At 37.1% G+C, this 23,320-nt stretch overlaps 1 protein-coding gene across 1 annotated transcript in view; it reads right to left on the reverse strand.

Annotated features, from left to right (window-relative positions):
- Positions 1–1,055: 1,055 nt before the first annotated feature.
- LOC140140966 (centrosomal protein of 162 kDa-like) overlaps positions 1,056–23,320 on the reverse strand; it is a 65,593-nt gene continuing 43,328 nt past the window's right edge. The window contains exon 7 of the mRNA XM_072162733.1: positions 1,056–1,165. The gene's annotated coding sequence lies outside the window, so the exon portion shown is untranslated. The remainder of the gene's footprint in view (positions 1,166–23,320) is intronic.

A 23,320-nucleotide genomic window follows, 5' to 3' on the forward strand; every position in this document is an offset into this window, starting at 1 on the left:
TCCTTATTAACCCTACCTGTTGGTTTCCTAGCCTCTGCCTCTGTAGTCTGTCCTCCTTGGAACCTTTCATGCATCAGTCTATCACATACACCTTTCAGCATCTCTATCTCATGGTCCTTATTAACCCTACCTGTTGGTTTCCTAGCCTCTGCCCTTGTAGTCTGCCCTCCTTGGAACCTTTCATGCATCAACCTATCACATACACCTTTCAGCATCTCTATCTCATGGTCCTTATTAACCCTACCTGTTGGTTTCCTAGCCTCTGCTTCTGTAGTCTGCCCTCCTTGGAACCTTTCATGCATCAACCTATCACATACACCTTTCAGCATCTCGATCTCATAGTCCTTATTAACCCTACCTGTTGGTTTCCTAGCCTCTGCTTCTGTAGTCTGCCCTCCTTGGAACCTTTCATGCATCAGTCTATCACATACACCTTTCAGCATCTATATCTCATAGTCCTTATTAACCCTACCTGTTGGTTTCCTAGCCTCTGCCTCTGTAGTCTGCCCTCCTTGGAACCTTTCATGCATCAGTCTATCACATACACCTTTCAGCATCTATATCTCATAGTCCTTATTAACCATACCTGTTGATTTCCTAGCCTCTACCTCTGTAGTCTGTCCTCCTTGGAACCTTTCATGCATCAACCTATCACATACACCTTTCAGCATCTCTATCTCATGGTCCTTATTAACCTACCTGTTGGTTTCCTAGCCTCTGCTTCTGTAGTCTGCCCTCCTTGGAACCTTTCATGCATCAACCTATCACATACACCTTTCAGCATCTCTATCTCATGGTCCTTATTAACCCTACCTGTTGGTTTCCTAGCCTCTGCTTCTGTAGTCTGCCCTCGAGGCCTCCTTGGAACCTTTCATGCATCAACCTATCACATACACCTTTCAGCATCTCTATCTCATAGTCCTTATTAACCCTACCTGTTGGTTTCCTAGCCTCTGCTTCTGTAGTCTGCCCTCCTTGGAACCTTTCATGCATCAGTCTATCACATACACCTTTCAGCATCTATATCTCATAGTCCTTATTAACCCTACCTGTTGGTTTCCTAGCCTCTGCCTCTGTAGTCTGCCCTCCTTGGAACCTTTCATGCATCAGTCTATCACATACACCTTTCAGCATCTCAATCTCATGATCCTTGGCACTTAGCTCCCTGAAAACAACAAAAAGGAAACAACAATTGTAAACAAGTCAGTTACCAGTGGTGACAAACTTTTTAATATTAATGTTTTGTTTACAAAATAGTAGCAAAATCATAATTGATAATGACAGAGGATAGGTACTTTTGAAAACATGTTGTAATACCATCACATCTTATTACTATTGATGATATTTACGAGAGACAATACAGTCTTTAATCTTCTTGGGAAAACAAACTGGCAACTGTATTACCAAGCAACCAAGCTCATCTGCAGTAAAGAGAAGATCGTCACAACAACAATTGATAAAGAAGTCTGCAAGACTTTGAAACATCTGCAGTGAGTACTGGTTTGTTGGACTAGAAAGATGAAATTTCTCATACTGTTTCAACAAAGTCTTAATGAAAATGTTCAGTAACATATAGGATGTAAATAAAACTGTCGTCAAAATCTGGACCATTTTGACACCCATATGTGACCAGCTCCAACAAAACCCGGAACAAGTCGGCAGACATATTTTTGAGTTATAGGCCTTTAAAGATGACATTCCCATAAAAAAAATCAAATTTTAGAATTCCTAATTTCATGGTATTTGACTGTGGGACACAGTGGAGTTTGAAATCCTTGAAGTACTCATTAAAAAGAGGTTTATTTCATCAATATAATAGTTGAACTATAATAATCCCTATTCAATCTTTTGTAAGGCAGGAAACTAATTGGCCCATTACTCAGAATAGCAATTTAGCAAAAATATCAAGGTATCATTTACAAAATTATCCATATCTTGAATAGTATTGATTCTATTTATATAATTTTGATATCATTTTAAGCTCTAGTGCTTACAATTTTATTCAAATCATGAAATGTCAAAAATGCGACTTGATCCTAGTTTTGTCAGAACGGGTCACATATAGGCACCTTATTTTAGTTTGGTCCTGTAGTTTGATACCAATGGCTCTTTCTTTTTGAAATGCATTTATTTATTTATTGAAATGAATGTATAAATGGAATAAATGAATGAACGAATGAATATACACAAATTCGAGTTCATATCACAAGTTCACACCAAGAAATTCAAGTTCATATATTTTTATATAAATAACTTTCAGGAACTTTAGAGTGCTTAGTTAACGACAGCTGCTGAGCTAGTCCAGTTAAAATTCATACAAAGACATGACCTTAATCATCCACACAGGGAGGGAGTGTGAATTTCAAATGGTGTTACCTGAATGGGTGACTCAATTTGAAAGCTACATACCCTTGTGTGAAGATTAAGGCCATGTCTTCCATAGGGGGTGTATGGATTTCAACTGGAATAGCCCATTGACATTGGTAACATAAAAACATGTGTCCCCGAGGAAAACAGAATATTTGCAAAGCCACTCATGGTTGAGTGTTGTTGTTTTTTTGTGCTAATTTCTCTCAATTCTTCTTAATGTATTTTGATACTTTTGCTTTTGTATATTTCTCTGAGACAAACTTTTTTTATATGAAATAGACTTACTAAAAGCACACACAGTAATGGGCTGTTATTCGTCCTTGTCTATACTTTGATCAGTTCGTAATCGGCGGGAATTATTAGGGTTTAATCACTACGCCGAAAAGTTGACCCATGTTAAGAAGGATATTATTGACCTGCCTTGTCTATATTTTGTGTGTTAAAGAAAGTAGTCAAAGTATATGACTTCAAATATTAATTTGTAATACTTCTGGCGAGATTTCACATGACAATTTTCCAAATAAAAAATATTGGTATTAATCCGCTATGTTATATAAATAAAGCCCCGCCGATTACAAGCTGATCAAACTATAGTTTCAATTGCTAATTATTGTCATATACAAATTAAAACTGACATGTGACTAAGGCATACTGCACAATTTGTCATAGAATTCAGAGTAGGGTACAGGCATGTGTATCCCCCATTCTCTGTGCGTATGCACAAGGGGGAGTTGGAAAGTTGTGTAATTAAGGAAAGAAATTATGTGCTCTAATAGCTTGATTTTAACAGAATTTTGGTAATTTTCAGCTAAAATGAGGCTCAAATTCTGTGCAAATCTGTATGGAAAAATTGTGCATCTATATAGTGGGTTGTTACTTAAAACAGATATTTGAACTATAACAAGTTTTTTCAACATTCATTTTTGTGCTACAATAATTTACAACTGATTTCTAAAATTGCCACAAAATTTTGAATTTGGTAAATGTTTATTACAGAATTATATATTTCACAGCATGATGGAAATCAAGTAGAATGCAATGTTTCCAAATTTGTTAAAACAAAAAAACTATTTCAATGCAAATAATTTTCAAAAGATCACTATTTAAAAAAAATTAAACACCAGTAAAACAAAATTGGGTTATTCCATTTGAAATTCACACTCACCCTGTGGAAGATTTAGCTAAAGTCTTTCATTTCTTCCATCTGAAATACTAACTTCACTAGCGGAAGACAGAGGTAAAGCTATTTACTGTTGGGGGGGGGGTAAAATAATTAACCCTAGCCAATTCCATTTGAAAAACCTACTCCCTCTGTGGAAGACCTTTCTTAAATCGTCCACAGAGGTATGCCATATATCAAATGGAATAGCCCATTGCAAGTATAATTTGACCATAACTTAATGAGAGATGTCAGTATTTTTTGACTGACCTATGCATGCATGTACAAGGCTGGCTGGGACAGTGTGTAATCTCAGCGGTAAATAATGCTATCCCAGAATGCATTGGTAACACATGGAACATTGCTATAGACCACTTGACATCATTGTTTATCAACAAAGGTGAAAGACTGATCTATCGATATGCTTGAACGAACCGCTACACTGTTCAATGGCTTTCTTGTACTATATAAAATGTGGTGGGCAATTTAAAATGTATGTGTCCTGAGCAAACTACAACGCGTACATACACTACCGGGCAAAGATGGAAATTGCCATCAGGTCATGTTTTTTATGTTGGGCACCAGTTGCGTAGCATGTGTATTTTTCAAACAAATCACATGCTTTTACAGGTTTGGTACTATAATTTCAAAAGTTTACATTAGAACCCAATAAAAGTATATATTCTGAGAGCATATACTCAGACGATTTCAGAAACAATACAATGGGAGTCATTTTACAGGGTGACCCATATAATATACAGGGTGTAACAAGCAAAATAAGAATGAAAATATTAATTCAGTTAGGGTGTCACCCCTCGACGTACTTTGATAATGTAAAGTTTTAACACATGTTTAATATAGTTAACTTAATTGCCCACCCAGCCATATGGAACTTTTAGCGGTCATGATTGAGGCATGTAACTAGATGTAAAATAAGCTCAACAATCCAGTTTTGACAAAGCGTTTTCGTAAAAATGGACTTTTTGGATCAAAGGTAAGCATGAGGGCGCTCTATCAGATTTGTCGCAAACTTTCTTTGTTTTACTAGTTTTTAGTTTACTGAAGTAAAGAGGATCACAACCAAGGTCTGCTTAAGAAATTTGAGTCTTTTATCATGTTTCGTTTGTCCATAGCACCCTTTTGAATGTTGCCTACATTAAATCCCTATTCAAATACATAGAGGGCAACAAACTTTATTAATGTAGCAACAGGCGGCATAGGACACGCGACACGTGACGTACGAGGCTGGCGAAAATACAAGGCTGACAGCCCCATTCAAAATACACGGTCAGCAGTTATAAACTGAAAAACAACATACTTAGAGTGTGGTACATTGTCGCATTTAACGGTTTTAGAGTAAGATAATTTTGCTTTGACACCACATAACAAATTTAGAATTGTTTGTGAAGATTTCATGATTATGTGTTAATCCAATGGCGACGTCAAAAATGATGATATCGCTTCCACCACCGCCTGTGTAGCAACAAGTAATTAGTCATTTTTAATTGTCTAATTAACACATACTGAGGCAATGAATGCTAAATATGATGTCACTTGGCTGAGATCAAGTACAGATAAGTAGAAATCCATCAATAATGTTTATTGAAGATCATGTGGCGGAGGATCACCATTGTACAGCATTGTGATCCTCCGCCACATGATCCTCCACCACATGAGCCACCCCTGACTAATTAGACTTAACGAGTTACAGAAATTAATACAAATGAAAATCATAAATTTTTGTTTCAGAAATTGAAAGACCAGTGTCTAAGGAAAAAATAGTACTAAACAAGCTCATAATAAATACCAAATAAACAAGCTACATGCATGTAAACACGTCTTGATGAGTAAGAATGCAACAAAGCCACCGTTTTTAGGTGCCCAGTATACAAAACATGACCATAAGTAGACGGCTCAAATAATGAAAGTTAATGAATATATTCCAAGAAAATAATGAATAATGAAAAAGTCACCTACTCAATCTTGAAAAAAAAAAATGGAACAGGAAACCGGGACTTGACTTTCATTAGCCTTATAAGTCAATATTGCAAGTTGCAACCATTTATCTCAAACCCCAGACAAAATATTTTTCTTATTTTGTTTTTAATTTTCTGTTTTTTGTTTCAATGTTAAAAAATTATAAAAAGTTATTTTCATATTTAAAGAATGTATGGAAGTCACCATGCAGGATTTTTTGCTATCACATCCATTAAAACAATTAAATAACAATTTTTAGCTCTCAGGTTTTGTTAAATTATTTATTTGATTTTAAATATTTGATTTTTTTTTCAATATTTTAAAATTAATTTTCTAATTATTTTTTAATGAAAAAGCTATTTCTGTGTTTTTTCCATGACCCTCTCCATTTTTTGAACTGATGCATGCTGGGTAGGCATTCATCTCTGCCATGGTGAGTAATCATCCCCTGCCTTCCTATACTTGAAATGATTCCTTTCCTGTTGAACCTCACCAAATCCCCCTTCTCCTCACAACTCCCGCTCAAATGAGGTCATTACGTGTCTAAGACACAACCTAGCCAGTCTATTTTTGTACGTCACTGCAAGTACACGCTTCATCTGTCGTTTCCACTTGCGTTTGATTAATGCAAACACATATATACTTGTGTCTCTCTGCAAGTTAAAGGGCGATACCTATCTAGACGCTTCGTTACAAGCGCTCAGATTGCCCGGAAGCTGTTATCAGCTTTGTGGTTCCGGTGGTTGCTGCTGGTTGGAACTGGAGCGCTTTGGCATTAAACATCTAGAAACACACTCTGATGCACTTCTTCTCTGCGGAGTCGTGCACTACTATTTATTGGTATGCATAGTCAGCCAGCGGACCCAAACTACAACTATATCGAGGTTATACCGCAACAGATGGGTCTCACGTCTCAAGTAACATTTGGCAATCCCAAGATGCATAGCAGTCATCATGCCAAAAAGGGACGCATGTGCGACGCGCATAAAAGCGAGGAGATGCGTCTCTTCTGCTCCACGTGCAACATGCTGGTCTGTCAGTTTTGCTTCTTGGAGCACCACAGGTCACATAAAGTGGAAAGACTACAAGACTCTATCCTGAGACATAAGAAAAAGGTGGTTGGCATTGTGCAGAATCTGCAACAGGATTTGAACAATTGGGAGCGATTTTTAAGTGGATTAACTCAACGAGAAGCTAATCTGCAGTCGGCTCTTAAAATTGAGGAGGAGAAGATCACAAGGTGTGTGGAATCGCTGGTGCAAGACGTCGTCGCGCAAAAAGATCGGATTATCGCAGAGCTACATCAGAATGAACAGCCGCAATTTGATATGATCGAGAGGGAGAAGAGGCAAGTCAATACAGCAATTGCCAAACTAACTGAAACTATTACAACTAGTCCTATCAACCAAACCCATAATGATAGCGACCAGGATTTCATAACGCACCAACTTTTCTTTATGTCGGAAGTGCAAACGCTAAGCCGTCAACAGCCGCCGAGTCTGAAGAATCTGGACACTAGAGTGACAGTGTCTGTTTTTACTTCAAAGACTGCTCCTGGTGATATCAAAGTTGGTAAACTGAAGAAGTCGTCTTATGAAAGCCATGCGCTGATCAAACCTAGTAAGCGACTAACAAGACATGATAGCATGAAAAACTTATCGGGGAACTTATCAAACCCCAATCTAGCCGCCATGTCTGCATCCCAAGAATGCATACTCATCAAAAATGCGCCAGCGGATAATTATGAAGCGAACATATCACCTATTCAAGTTCAGTTGCAAGGTACAGCGCCTGAGGTTCTGTCTGAAAGACGCAAAACCACTGTTGATATCGATGTCGATGATATGGCTAAACCGAAACTTTTAAGACAAAAGAAAGTGCAAATTATTGAGCCGACTTCTTCTACTATTAAGAGACAAGAAAAGCTGCAAGAAAAGCTGCTTAGTAGTAATGGTAATGTTAAACTCAAAGACAAACCTAGCACTAAACCCAAGCCGGTCAAAGGTCAACAACCTGGCTCCCCGAAAGCTGTACGGTATAAAGATGCAGGCAGACATAAAATAGTCATAAATGCAAAGGACAGTCAAATGTTTAGGGCTGACACTTCTAGGGTTATCCGTCTGGCCGTCAAAGACGGATTCGGGAGATTCCAAGGTGCATCAAGTATAGCTGCTACGCCAACCGGACCTATCGCGGTACTAGATGCCACCATGTATCAGATACGTGTGTTTGGGTTTCACAAGGCTAGCAAGAAGTATAAACAGCAAGTATGCTTTGCTATAGATGGTGACCAGGAGCCACAGGATATTGCGATTACTCCCAGTGGGCTACTTGTTGTAGCATACAAGTCTGGTGTTGATATGTACTCTGCAACTGGTAAGGAGAAGACGACAATTTTCAAAACTGGATACAAGCGAGGGGTCAAATACTTATTTTCCGATCAACAAGATGACGGTCTTATGAGTGTTGCCGTGACAACCAAGTTCATAGTGTTGGTAGGCAACGTGGATACATCTAAAATCTCAGTGCTCAACCCCGCTGACGGAAATGTCATTAAAATCCTTAAAACCCCCATCCACCCATGGTCCATAGCGACCAATGATGTACATGTTGCTATGAGCGATCATTTGGCTGAGAAGATAAGCGTCATGGATATAGCATCCGGTCGAGTATTGTTTACGGCTAGTGCAACAAAGCCAAAGGGGATATGCTTCCATCCCGATTCGAAAAGTCTACTGGTTGTACAGGGTAAAATAGTACAAGGGAAGAAGCACCAGTGTTCTATAGAGCAGTATTCCTGTACTAATGGTGAGTGGTTGGGCCAGGCAGTAGAGGACATGGGCAAGGGCAGTGTTAAGGACTTAGTTTGTACATCCCAAGGCACGGTAGCCGTTGCTGCTACGGCGTGCATCAAACTTTTTGCAGTGAACTATGTTACACATAGGGACAGTGGTATTTTCCCATCGCAGGATAGTGGTATCTTCCCGTCATAGCCGACACTAGAGTGACATGGGTATGTCCATTGTAGAGATTCACTCAATTCAAGCTATAGACCAACCTCTCCGGACATCTACTATACAGATCTCTCTGTTATCCGGACGTATATATGAACTTCATAGGAATACTTGTACTCAAGCTCAATGAATTCAAACTACAGTCTAACCTCCCTTATCTCTTTCTGTTATTCAGCTGGGTGATCTTCACAGGAATATTTGTACTCTTAAAAGGGCATTTCATGATCCACAGCATCATCCCCCACTTTTCTCAAAAAAAGTTGAGATTTTTATATCACTGAAAACCTCTGTCTACATAATGTTTATGGAAAATATTTCTTGCAGATTAATTCGTCCAGAACGAAATTACAACACATTGTCTATGGAGCAGTGTAATACACATAATCATGCATAACTCACAAACGCAAAATCGGAACTGAAATTTTGGGAATAAGCTTTTTTCGTGGATATCTACTGAAAATGTCATAAAAAGAGGATGCTAGGATCACGAAATACTCCTTTAAGTCACTCAATTCAAACTACAGTCTAACTTCCCTTATCCGGACATCTTTTATACAGATCTCTCTGTTATCCGGACATGTGATCTTCATAGGAATACTTATGTTTAATGCTTTGACACATTTGCCATGCTCTGATGCATTTAGAAGAATGAATACCATTTTCCACTGTTGTTACCCCATATTGAGTAATATTTTGCTATCCCACATCTGGATTTTTTTACTTATCTGGCCAATGCTTGGTCCCATCATTATGAGTTTGGACTGTAAGATGTTCAGATACACATATTTGTATATTAGCGCTGATGGGCAGGTCCCATATGCTACATTTGTGACTCAATCATGAGCAATACATCATTATTTCATTTATCTTTGTGTGTGATTTTATATTGTTACTTCCTTAACTGGATTATTAGCTGATGGCCAGGGGTGCACTCACTGCAAATCGAGGATGGGATGTGTGGCCATATTGACCCCCATTTTCAACTCCCTTTCACTTGATGATCCCTTTCTTTGTTTTGATGTCACCCAATGACACTTATTAGATGGTTCTGAATGGATTTTAGATTGTCAAAATTTTACTCAATTTAGACTCGCTTTTTGACACATTTTGTATTTCGTCACTGTTATGGGCCCAAAATTGTCCAGGCCTCACTGAATGACCCCAATTTTAGGGGCTTTGCACTCAATGACCCCCATCCATTTTCAGCATCAAAATTTTCAACTAAAGACCCCTAGTTTTAAATTGCAACCTGCACACCCTGCCACTTCAAAAGTTGAGTGCACCCTGGGTCTAATGGATACGAACATTGGATTTCTCATTTTCAACTATACACTTGTGGATAGGAACAATAAATGCTGCAAGAGACAGATTGGCTGCTAAAATGCATTGAATACTAATATCAAACAGCCTAGTTGCTTAACTAATTAGCATGCAAATATGCAAAACTAGGTCTAATTAGGCAAAACAAAATTGTTTGGTTGTCCTTCCCTGCCCCCATCAAATTTTGAAAACTAGACAAACATTTGTCTTTACAGTCACATGAATACATACCGTATTATTTGTAATAAACACTCCCCCTCTAATAAACGCCCCCCTCCAATTTTTCTGTGAAAAATTGACAAAAATGCGAACATTTCCATGACATATCGTGTAGGTAAGCTTAAAACTTGCATCAGTCATGTCAGTCACGATCGCTAAATTGAATGGCCAAACCTATTATGACTCAACTCCCATCCATTTCATTGCCTAATTATGGTAGAATTTCACTAATTCCATGCACTTACAGGTGTAATTTTGTTGTATTCCCCACAAAAATATAATTTTCCGTGGTCTCCGCCATCATGTATAGTGTAAATCCCTCCTTTTAATAGGAGCACCATCGGGGAATTGAACACGATTTTGAAGCGTTTTTTTCACTGACAATTCACTTCCAATAAACGCCCCTTTTTGGAAAAATGCAACGCCCCCGGGCGTTTATTACAAACAATACGGTACCTTAATTTTGACATTCCTGAAAAGGTGTTTTTTTCCTTTCAGAATATGTGCATCTTAAAGGCATGCTTTAAAACAGTTAGTTTGCACTTTTAAATTGATTTAAAGTAAAGTGACACGACAAGGAAGTCTTCCATTTTATGGAAAATGAAAAAAAAAAAACACAAATATCATGGAATTGGAAGTCTATTGGACTAGGAAAATTGGGATATTTTACTGATATTTTCTTTAATTCTTTTATTTGCCTTTGCCTCACGATAGTAACGATACTCCCCATATTGGATATTTATATACATAGTGTTCCAGAACCTACATTTTTATTAAATTAAAATCAGATTTCCCTAGACTCTGCTAGTTTTAGAAAATGGAAAAGACTAACAGGGAATTTGACTTTTAGTAAATGGAAAACTTGCCACTTTACTTTAACGCATGAATGAAGTGATGTAAAAATGAAATATACCCTTATTCACAATGTTATTAGGCTTCATAAGTTCAAAGGCCTATATTATGCAGTTTTGATTATTACACCTTATAAATAAACAAATCATGTCACTTTATTTGTCAATCGCAAACGACACAACCTATTTCACCGTGTGATAGTTTTCCGTATCTACATGACAACCTCATCCCCATAGCTAAGTTTGGTGTAATAAAACATGGTTTATATTGGGAAATAGGGTATCTACTTTTCCCTTGGTACTGGCTACTGGCCTATCACCCCTCAGGTTCGGGGTGAGGGGCCCATAGCCAGTACCGAGGGAAAAATAGTTTGCCCTCTTGAGAACCATGTAGTGTTTGTACTATCAATTTTTTTTTTTTTAATTAACAAAATTCCCACCTACCCTGCCTACTCCTACCACATAAAGGTTGTGGAGGACAACCAAACAATTTTTTTTCTTGGCCTAAGAACACTTAAAACAAGAAAATAAAAAATGCTGTGAAGAATTTGTATTGAAATATTAGGCCATTTTATATGTACATGAGCACTTTTCTGCATTAATTAATTGTATATATTGGTAAAATCAATAAAATTTAAAGAAACTTGGATTGGTCTTTCTTGATAATAGTACATTTGATTTGGCTGAATTTTGAGAACATTTTTATGCATGATCAGGATTATATATATCTTCCTCAATTGGAGTGAGTATTTTTAATCAAAGTTACCCAATTGTCTATTCTATTCAAAACTCATACTCCCACTGCGGAAGACTTAAGCTAAATCTTCCACAGGGGTAGTGTGGATTTTAAATGGAATACCGGTAGCCCAATATAACACCTCATAGAATGAGCAGACTAGAAATTTAAATTGATTAATGTTTCAGGAAATGGATAAATTCATTTCCTGACTCACTACTAGATTGGACACATATATAATTAGAAATTATGTTTCATAAGTCTTTCCTAATGTCAAAAAAAATTGTTGTGATGCCCTTACCCGCCCGACCCCATTTAAAAAAAATGGATCTGTTTTTCCCTTTGATTTTGATCAAAGAAGTTAGAAAATTTGGTGAACAAAATTGAGAAATATCAATTTTGCATAAATACCTAAGTGCCAGTGCCCAGCTAGCTTTACCCAGCCTGGATGGGGAAACCCTTATTCAATTTGAGCTTAAGCATTGTGGATGCAGCTTGACTGAGGAAGGCTCCGCACTGCCTAGTAAATAGGTATGGGCACTTAACCCTAACATCCAACCCTGCTTTTTGCTATTGGAAGTTACAGAAGAAACGAAAAAGGAGAGAAGATGAACAAAGAAGTCACTTGGTACCCCCGGGATTCGAACCTGCGACCCGCATGCCAAGCACACAATCACTGACCGGTAGCCACACAGAAAACGCTACCCGGGGCAGCGATTCTGTGAGCATATAGCACTTAGGGTCACAGACCCTGGGATTCACGCATGCGCAGTGGTTTTCATTGTGGTATTTTGTGGTATTTATGGCTGTTATGGTTAATCAGATTTGTTGCTGAACCATATTCAGTAGTTTAATTCTCTTTACATGCTTTGATGTCTTGACATTTCAGTATACATCGTGGATATTACAACATTTTCAAGTATGTTTGCGTCAAGAATAAAGGGGTCAATGTTTTTCTGGCTGTTACCATTGGGTAGAAAATACAGCCAATAATGTATTATCCTGTTACAGTTTAAAAAACATACATTACGATGTCTCAGTGTAGGCTTAAAATGGCTGAGTTGGTATACCAGGAGGGAAAAACCATCAAAAACAAAACATTTAAAAAACGCCAGCTCGACCCTATGCTAAATTTTCATGTGAGAGCAACACAACAATTATTGTTTTCTTAATTTTGACACTATAGTTTGATCAGCTCATAATCGGCCTTGTGATATCTTACCAGAAGCATCACAAATTATCAATTCAAGTCCTATACTTTGTGAACTATTTTTAACATGTACATAATAGGCAAGACAGGTCAACAATATCACTTTTAACGTTGGTCTACTCTTCGGCGTAGTGGTAAAAGCCTAACAATTCCCACCGATTACGAGCTGATCAAACTATATTTACAGACAGTTACCAATCCATAGCTAGTGGCAGTGCCAGGAATTTATTTGGGAGGGGGCCTGGGGGGCAAAGTGAATTTCATGGGGGAAAAACCAACAAATTTTGCGCAAAATTGCCGCAAAAAAGTGAAAATTTTCATAATTTTGGGCTTTTACTGGGGGAGGAACGGGAGGAGGGAAAGAGTTCTGACTGGGGAATTTTCCCCATGACCCCCCCTTTGGTGCCACCACTGTCCACAGCATTAATTTCTCTATTCTAAGCAGCAGCAACCACAAACCATAGTTATTGCACCTGCCATGTTAACTAATTGAGTTACAGTAAGTGGAAATTGAAGTAAATCAGTGATGATGAAACTCAATAGAATGAAACCCCAGGAATAAACCTTACACAAATTGTTTGTACCCCTCCCATCCCATCATGGCCATAGAGGGCCAATCACATTTATTCAAAAATGTCAGGAATTCCAAAGCATACTTGATGAAGAAAACTGAATTTCCAACTCATGACAAATTCCAAAAACCTCTTTGCCTTCGGACTGATACATACAAAATATGAAATAAATAAATTAAAATTATGACATACACTCAGTCATGGACAGTAATAGGCAATTAACCCCAGTCAGAGAGCAATTGTTCAAAGAAGGGGCCCAAAACAATTGATAATTTTCAATATTTAGTCCCAATATTTTTCCACATGGGCATTCTCGCTGTTTTTGTAAAAAGATAATGTTGGTCATGGTAATTTCAAAGGCAAAATAATTTGTGAGATGATCTGAACCACGGGGGCCAAAGGCGGCAAATTTGAAACTGAGATAAAGGCAAATATATAGTACAAAAACAATAAAATACATAAGAAAATACACATCACAAAACCTCATAACTTGATAACCAAATATGCTAGACCTTTGGTGTTATCAGTATTATGATAGCCTAATGTTACTAGAAGCTAATAATTATAGTAACTCAATTTAAATAAAATTCCCTTTAAAAGGGAAGGCCAGCCTCAATGCAGAAGAGGTCTTGTAAATAGTTTGGGTCACCGTGAAAGGCATTTTTTAGGATCACGCTACATCCATGTTACATGACAGTTCACCAAACCATCAATGGTGAGAACATGCACACTGAAACAGCAAAAAGCATTAACTCTATAATAACTCCTGTCAACTCTTTAATTCATTACTCCAAATTGTTCTGTATTTTTGTCTTTACTGCTTTTTATACCCATGCTTATTATTAAAATCAAGAAATACACTGCAGTTGTTAGTTAATTCGCTATGTAAACTCAACTTACATGCTCATTTTATTTTAAAATGATTTTATATTATTTCGCAATGTATAGTTTACTATAAAGTAGATAGTGGCAAGCACATGATAAAGGACTGATCATTCACTACAATCTTCACTTTTAAACTGTATTTTGTGAATGTGTTGATTGTTAGTCCGAAACTCCTGCAAAGCTATGGACATGGCATCTTACCTACTCCATTCTGTAATAGTCTGCATTGTGTGTTTTCTCAGTCTTCAATCATTTTGTTGAATGTAATTTTATGAATCAAATAAAAAAGATAGAAAGTGGCCTCACTTTAGTTATGTGTCATTTTACAGTATTTATGATTTATAAAGTAAGACAATAATTTATTTATTTTCTAAAAGTGCATGTCAAAATGTGGGATATATTGTTCAATATTATAGCTAGCCCCTAAAAACTTAATTTTCCATCGGATTTTTCCCGTTGAAAAGACAAAACTGATGTTAAAGATAGCAATAATATCATCAATAACATTCATTTTGAGTCAATTTTATCCATAAAACGATACAGGATAGGATAGATAATTACTTTGACTTCAATGTGGTCCATATAATGAAGATTTTGATTCTACAACATTATTAGATCTGTTATCAACATATCAATTATGCACTCACAGGCAATCAAACATCATGCTATGCTCAGTAGTCCACTGATATGACCTCGCTCCATTGATCATTCCCGCTAATTACTAATTGTTGACCATGTCATTTTTTTGATATGCTGATTGCTGAACAAGTTTATGTTTATATGTGTAGGCCTAACCTATGATAACTTTTTAAGTCATAATTAATTCAAACATAACTTTGGCAATACTCAATCGTTTTAGCTCGTTGAAACGGCAAAACATACTTTCTTTTCCTTGCAAATCGAATTAGCAGACATCAAAAACATTTCCACCATAAGAAGTAAAAAAAATAATTCATACCAATAGAAGAAGGCTATAATCTTAGCTAATCTTTAGTGTACACAAATCCTATCTCAGAATTAGATACCAGCCCTATGGGCTGGCGTATGGGCTGGCGAAAAATGCCTCCTTTGGCCCCCGTGGAGCAGATCATGTCTGCTTTGGAAAAATTAATTAAAGTCCTGTCTACAGAAAATGTTCTTCAAAGCAGCATATAATTTCATCAGAATTGTCCATACATTATTATACCTCAAAAGTTCTCAAACAAATCTAATTAAAGGTACTGTTACATACCTCAATAACAATTTTCGTGCTGTATCACAGTAGAACTAATTCTAGTTCTTCGAGGGGGGTGTGTGCGAAGCGCGCTGGCTGCAAAGCGGCCATTGAGGCGCGTAGTGCCGAGCTAGGACTGGTGGATTTTCTAATGTCAGAGAGGGGTTGTCATGGCTATATACTAGGTACTGAACAAGTGCTATATCACAGTACTTTCTCAAATTGAATGACCAACTTTGTTGTTGCTTCTTGTCGGCTGCTGACGCAGATGACATTTTTTGCAACTGGTCATATATGTGTGGAAGGAAGTGGTTACCACAATCCCTATTGAAAGTATTATCATGCCCCCTCTTTCTTATCCATAAATAAGAGATATTGAAGCCAACAGGAAAAGAAGATGTCCACATAAAGGAATCAATAGGAAAGAGGGGGCAGGCTAATACACTCAACAGGTATTGTGGTAAATACTTCCTTCTGCATAATTATAAATGACCAGTTGCTAAAAACATCAGCATCCAAGAGGAAGCAGTGGGTCATTCAATTTGAAAAGGTGCTGTGATACCAGGGGTAGACATAAGAGATCAATGTTCCCTGATAGCCATCTGGGGTATCTACAATGTAGCCATATTTTCTGATATTAGTAGCCAAGAAGGAAATTCAATAGCCCTGAGAAAAGTCGAAAAGTCATTGTGTTTAATTTTTAATTACTAATGGTGTCTGGCGACAGTGTTGCACACTGATATCTTTCATTTAAAGGGATTCATTCCACTTGGCAAAAAATACAACACCTTTTTGCTGAGTGAAAAACAAAACAAACAAACAAACAGGGGAGAATGAATTTCAAAAGGACTTAGCATATTCAACCCTATTTGAAACTCACCATCCCTCTGTGGAAAATTCAAGTTGAACTTTTCGGAAAGGGTGTGTAAAATTCAACTGGAGCTGCCTAATGTGTTCATTCCATTTGAAATTCATACTTTCCGTGTGGAAGATAATGTAGTGTGGATTATAAATGGAATAACACAATCCTAGAGAATCAGGCCTTGCTGTTTGAGGCAAGTGATCGCTCGCTCGCCACCGCTCGCTTTAAAAAAAATTTCTAGTGAGCGTTTTTCCACTTGCCATAGACACTAAATATCACTCATTGCGAATCTCTCAAAATCAGCCATCGAATCAGCCAATTCGTCATTTAATCGATTCTGTGCCCCTCCAAGAGGAGAAAATCACAAATTTTAGCACGCTTTGCTCGCATTTTTATAGATACATCAATACCGTTTTAAGACCGCAGCTCTACTTGATTACTAGTATTGGTGAAAATTCAACCACCTGCCACGCATATATGCTAGCGAGTGATAAACCACTCGCTTTTAAAATCTAGATGGCAAGGCTTGGAGAATATAGCCAGGAAGGCAGGATACTTATATCCAAACAAAGCTTACCACATACTTTGGCTAGACTTTAATATTTCCGACTCATAGGCCTACAAATAAGGCAACATGATGACGCAAATCAGCACAGAACAAATCAGGGCATTTGGTCAATGTAACATGTCAATGATTGTTTTACTTTCTTACTCATCAAAAATGCCACTTGTCAGTCACTCATTTTTGTTCAGGTTTGTACATGATCGACTAATAGTTTGATCATATGAATTAAACATCTTTCTCATAATACTGTATACATGGCAAGGGTGAAAATAAGAAATGATGAACCAGGGACTCCTTTTTACACAAAATGGCCCCTGGTTCACTTCATTCAACATGAAACCAGGGGCTACTTCTAATCAACAAGGGGCCAATATTTGTTCTGGATAAGTTCATCATGCATACATGGTGTATTGAATGTTCATTACATGTCAAGCTGACCGACCTCAGTCATGATCTTCATAAAAAAGTTCAAATAAAATTGCGAATTGTTGACCCAACATTTGTAACAAGAATCTAAAATGTGGAGAGGTTTGAGACCCTTTTTTTTCTTCAAAATTTTTATTTTTTCATTATTAACTACTTTAATATCCCTCAAATAGGTTTCCATCCTTTGCGCACACTTAATGACCACCATACTTCTTATTTTTTAGAAGTTCATGCTTTTCTCCATTTACTCCTGAAATACTCTTGAATACCTTGATTATATCCTCCAAACAATGACTTCAATATAATATTTTTAGACTTATCTGCACATGATGTCTATTAACAAGCACCTTGACAGGGCTGATTCTTCCTTTTTGAAGGAAATAGGTCAATTCCATCATGACTGCAGACTTTATCCTCTGTACCCATAATGCAATGGTGGTACCCTGCAGGTGTTTTTTTTTTGGGGGGGGGGAGGAGGGAGGTGCTGATTTTGAAAAAGTGGATTTTTTTTCCAAAATGGGTGGGGCAATTTTGTGAAAAGTGGAATTTTCCCCAAAAATTTGGACCTTTTGACTTGATTTGTTTGCATGCTATGCTCACAAATTGTGATATTTTGGGACTTTTTTGTGGGAGGGAGAAGTGCGCATATCACACTAGGCAATCGCTAGGAGCGTATTGGTTTCTTTTTGTGACGTAACTTCCCTTGTTATCAGGAAAGCGATTGCTGATATCGGATTGATAATTTGACTAGCATGCGCAAGCAGTTGTAAGTGCGCAGTTGACTTGAAGGTAACTTAGCTGCTACATTGCTAGCCATGACTGGACACTGGTAGCAATTGTGAACAAGAAGAGTCTTTCAAAAAGACACAGTTCACGGATCAGGTGTATAGAAATTTGTTCTTCCATTTTCATAATTATCTAACCTACTCTGCACTGATCTTACAATAAATTAGCGATTTGAGGCATAATGACTCCTACATCCTCTCTCCATCCAGCCAGCAAGAAACTCATTATCACTATCATAGGCTTATTGAAATTCAATTAATATACCATGCAGATAATAACCTTGGCCCAATAATTATTTGGGATTCAATTAAGATATGCAAACATTACTGGGTAGATAACAGGAATTAAGTTTTGTCAGGTAGAAGGAATTGAGTAAATCGCCTGTATCAAAATAGCAGTGTATTTTTCATATATGCAGTAATATGCTCAGCCTTATCACAAAATAAACAATAGCATTGACCTTACCCACCAATCAGTAAAGCCTATTATAATCATGTGAGGGCTCAATCCAATAGTAAACATGCTTAGAAAAAGGCAAAAAATAGTCCTGGCTGCCATTGTCTCAATACAAGATAAGATGTGCTAAAAAGTCCTTGTCATGTGGGGCCGGATTTATAAAGGGATACAAACCTGGGTATGAGGCATTAGGAATTATTTCCTAGCCTCATAATCACAAGGTTGATGGGCTACAATAGTTATTCAAGACACAGTGTATGTAAGGGATAAACTGTGCATATGAGATATGGGTTCAAGTGGGGGAAATGTTCACTGCTGTGAACAAAAAACTACCATTGTTTGATTTCTTACGGTTTTTAAAGGTCTATAGTTCCAGTGAAAAAAGGGCGCATGCACTGATTTTTGTTATTTGCACTAAAACAAAATCATATTCAGTTATTAACCTCTAATCTTAACACAGTACCACTGAATGGTGTATCATGGGATTGATACTGGGATATATGAAAATGTTTAAAATAGGCTGGCCTAAAATCATCACAATCAGGGCTGCAAGATAAGCCTGCTACAGGGAAGTAACTTGACATGTACAAGGGATTTTGACAACTTAAATAAAAATTCCTTCAAAAAAGGAATGGGGCGCCCAATGTGAGCTTGAACGTGATATGGTGAATTCCATGGCATGGTGTTTAGATTTGATATTATAATGATCTACTTAGGGAAGAGTAGAAGAAGATCAAATGCAAATGTGTTTGATTGGGGAAGGTGTATCACAGGATCGTTTTGGATGAAATAAATTGAATTGGAATGAAGCTGTCGTGTCAATTTGCCATTATGTGGGGTGGGGGAGTTCTGTTTTTGGGGCATATTGTAGTGATGATATTGCTTCTACTTGCTAATACACTGAAAATCTAATACAGATGAAGGATAAAAAACAATTACAGAACATTCATTCTTCATAAAAGTAGCTATGGGTATACAATGTTTACAAGATAAGAACGTTAATGTTTTGTACATAAACATAACATCTTTGATACATAGTTGTTAACACACTGAAAATCTGACAAATTTACAATTTGATGATATCCAAAAGAATACTTAGCATTGAATAATTTAACAAAATTACAGAACTTTCATTTGTTAACATACACGTAGCAATGATTAACAATGTTGAAAATACAAACGTAACGTTTTGTTCATAAATGTAACATCCTCGACACATCTAGGATCCGCATAATTTGTTGATTAATGTCATAAACAGTCACAAAAGATTTATGGTCTGATCATTTTATCATTTTAAGGGGGGCCCGATATTGCATTTGGAAAGAAACAGGCTTTTCAATAACTATAAAACTGCTGGGTACCAAACTTTTTGATACAGCTTGTATAGTAATTTGTTCTAATTTCCATGCAAAAGAACTTGGCCAGTTGTTTCATCCTTAAAACAATAATACACCATAATTTTCAATTACACCATGCAGATAGATAAGACCTTGGTAAGATAAGCATGTTAGGCCTAATTGTTATGTCACTATCACTATCTTGATCTTGATAAGATGCCTATTCATACACTGTACCATGCTGCAGCGTATTAAACAATGACAACTATACAACTATACAACATACATTTGTACATTCATTGAATGACTTTGAAACTTTGGGTACAAAAATTCATACTCTGCAAGTTAGGTCAAATTTTGCACTATGATTGTTTATTTGAGGTTATTGGACTATGCCATTGAGATTAGGCTATTGTGGTCCATAGTGTTGGTCACCGCTCTATCGGGTTCTAAGAGGCGGTAAACTGGTTTAAGCCCGGTACAAAGGTCACGGTTTATTTGGTGTTTTTATAAGTCCATTAATTTTGTATTTTAAACAAAGAATATACGACAAGATTTTATCCCGTGCATATCAGAAAACAATAATAAAATAAAATCCAAGCAAATTGTGGTTTTATTTCTAAGCTGGGCATAATTTTAGCAAAACAATTGCGAAGTAAATCTAGCAAGAGTGAAATTTGAAGCTTTTCACAAAGTCATGCCAATAAGGTGCGCCCGCTTAAGGCGGGCGCCCCAAAAAGGTGAAATGCTTTGCATGCTATAGCCCCAAACCAGACATGCAGTTATTGCGTAATTCAGTAAATTAATAAATTAATAAGTAATTGAATATTAAATCTGTACAATAAGGTCTGCAATATATGAAAAAAAATGCAAATATTTCATTTCTTCTGCTATTTTTTACGTTTGTCTGCTGACAGTTTCGCTAGAAATCTTCTGGCTTTCTCATTGATGATGTTATTTATCCATTTGATTGGAGCATGAATCTTAAGCAGGAAGAAAACAGCAGGGCAAAGTTAGCACTTAATTCCGAGTGGACCATGACAGGCCCTCTCTGACATTCATTTCATTGCAGCCAATTGCGCTTCCCATACACCCCCCTCGAGGAACTAAAACCAGTTCTAGACAAGATGGGTCAAGGAATCAGCATGGATTCGCAAGAGAGAAGACAACACCATGAACAGAGATGAGGGAACATTCTTTCTAAGTAGCATCTTCGATCCTCTACTCAAGACCAATGTTGGAGACAGGTGTACTTTCAGTAAAGCAATAACATCCGGTTAAGATTCCCACTCCAACAAAAACATCATCAACGTTTTTGAGAAAGCCAGAAGATTTTTCTGGTAAAACTGTCAGCTTTTTCCTTTGATCTTGACAAAAAAACCTTAAATAGCTTATTAATCAACAGACCTGATGAACCTCTTCAGTCATACATCCTTTCTATATATTTATAAATAAAGGAAGTACTTGAAAAAGGAAATACAGCTTAAAAAGGTGAAATATTTAGCTCTATATCAGACTTGTTCTCTTCCTATACACCGTAATTGACTTGACTTTGAACTACCTTTGCAGGTGTATACTGTCTATAGCAAAAGGTAAGGCAAAAAATATAGTTAGCTTGACCTCCACAACTTTTTCAGAATTGGGTTGATCGGGATTTTTTTATATCTCTAATAAAGGTCATAGCTGAAACATGACTGTATGCCTTTAATTAGCTTAATAAATAGCCCAAATAGTTGTGAATTGGGATATTTCTCTACTGTATACCACTTCATTCATGTTTTTAAAACAGTTTTGAAGTGTGTAGAAACTGTAAAAAAAATTCAGTAGGTGAAAAATGTTGAAAGAAAAAAACCTTTTTCTGGAATTTCCAAAATTAGGGTCGATATTCATTTGTACAGTAAAACAAAACAAAAACCACTTTCCAGATTTTCCAGATTATTGTCGGTCGGTGGAGGACAAGCAAACAATTGTTTTTTGGCCTAACTGATGGGTTGCATCAACTACATGTAATGACTTTCTATTCTTTAAAGCCATAATGTATAATTTCCGTCAAATTTCAATTTTGTCATTCTTCACCCAAAATTCTGAAATAATATTAGTAGTAAGGGTTTCTGTCCAGTTTAGGCCAAAATAAAGATGTAGAGTGAAAGAACCCCCACTAGCTATTTTGGCCATTTAATGTGGAGTTCTATGTGGGACTTAATGCCGGTCATAATTATGACATTGTTGAGCTAAAAAACACAACAAATTTGGCCGATTCCATTTTGGTGTAATTTCGGACAGGTGTAAACATTACAAATACACCAAAAATTAAGGTAGGTTTGAAAAAATTAACATATTTCATAATATTAAAATATTTCATTTTATATATTTCATAATATATATGATCACACATTATGGTTTATTGTGCAATGATGGCTTTAATGTGTAATTTTCTCATGGTTGAAACTCCAGTTTGCTTTTAAGATATTTTCTACCCAAGTTGTATTATCCTGAACAGTGGCGTAGCTGCTGGGGGCAGGGGGCAATTTCCCCCCTGGCACCCTTTCGGATGAGCAATCTGTGGATTTTGGGGTTCCTCAGGGCTCAGTTGTGGGTCCTCTCATATTTACTTTTTACACTAAACCTGTCGCTGATATCATAACTCATCATCATCTGAGATACCATGTATATGCAGATGATACACAGCTTTATACTGCCTTTGATCCTTCTGTTCCTGGAAGTTCTGATCTAGCTTTATCCAGATTGTCTGCATGTATCTCAGATATCAAGAAGTGGATGACAATCAATAAACTCAAGTTGAATGATCAAAAACTGAATTCTTTGCTGCTGCATCCCTCGTGCCATTAACTCCATTTCCAATGTTACGCTTCATTTGAGCAGCTCAGTCATCATCGAGCCCTCCAATTCCATCCGAATCTGGGAATCATATTTGATCCCACCATGTCTATCGTGACCACATTACCACCCTCACAAAGTCTGTCAATTTCCATCTTCGTAATCTTTACCGCATCCGTAAATTCATTGACCAGGATACCTGTCACCATGCTGTTCGCTCTCTCATACTGTCCCGACTTGATTATGGCAATGCAATCCTCTATGGTATCACTCAAGGTGAAAGAAATAGACTGCAGAAGCTGCAAAATCGTGCTGTGCGTTTGATTTTCTCTGTCCCTCGCTCAACTGGTACCTCCGACCTTCTCATTCAATTACATTGGCTTCCAATCCAGGACCGAATTCTTTTTAAACTCCTGCTTTATGTTTTCAAGTGCTCTCAGGGCCGTGCCCCCAATTATCTTTGTGAGCTTCTTTCAGCCTATGCTCCCGGAAGAGAATTGAGATCTTCTTCCGATAAGACCCTG

Source organism: Amphiura filiformis, chromosome 19, assembly GCF_039555335.1.
Source record: "Amphiura filiformis chromosome 19, Afil_fr2py, whole genome shotgun sequence".
NCBI classification, from domain to species: Eukaryota; Metazoa; Echinodermata; class Ophiuroidea; order Amphilepidida; family Amphiuridae; genus Amphiura; species Amphiura filiformis.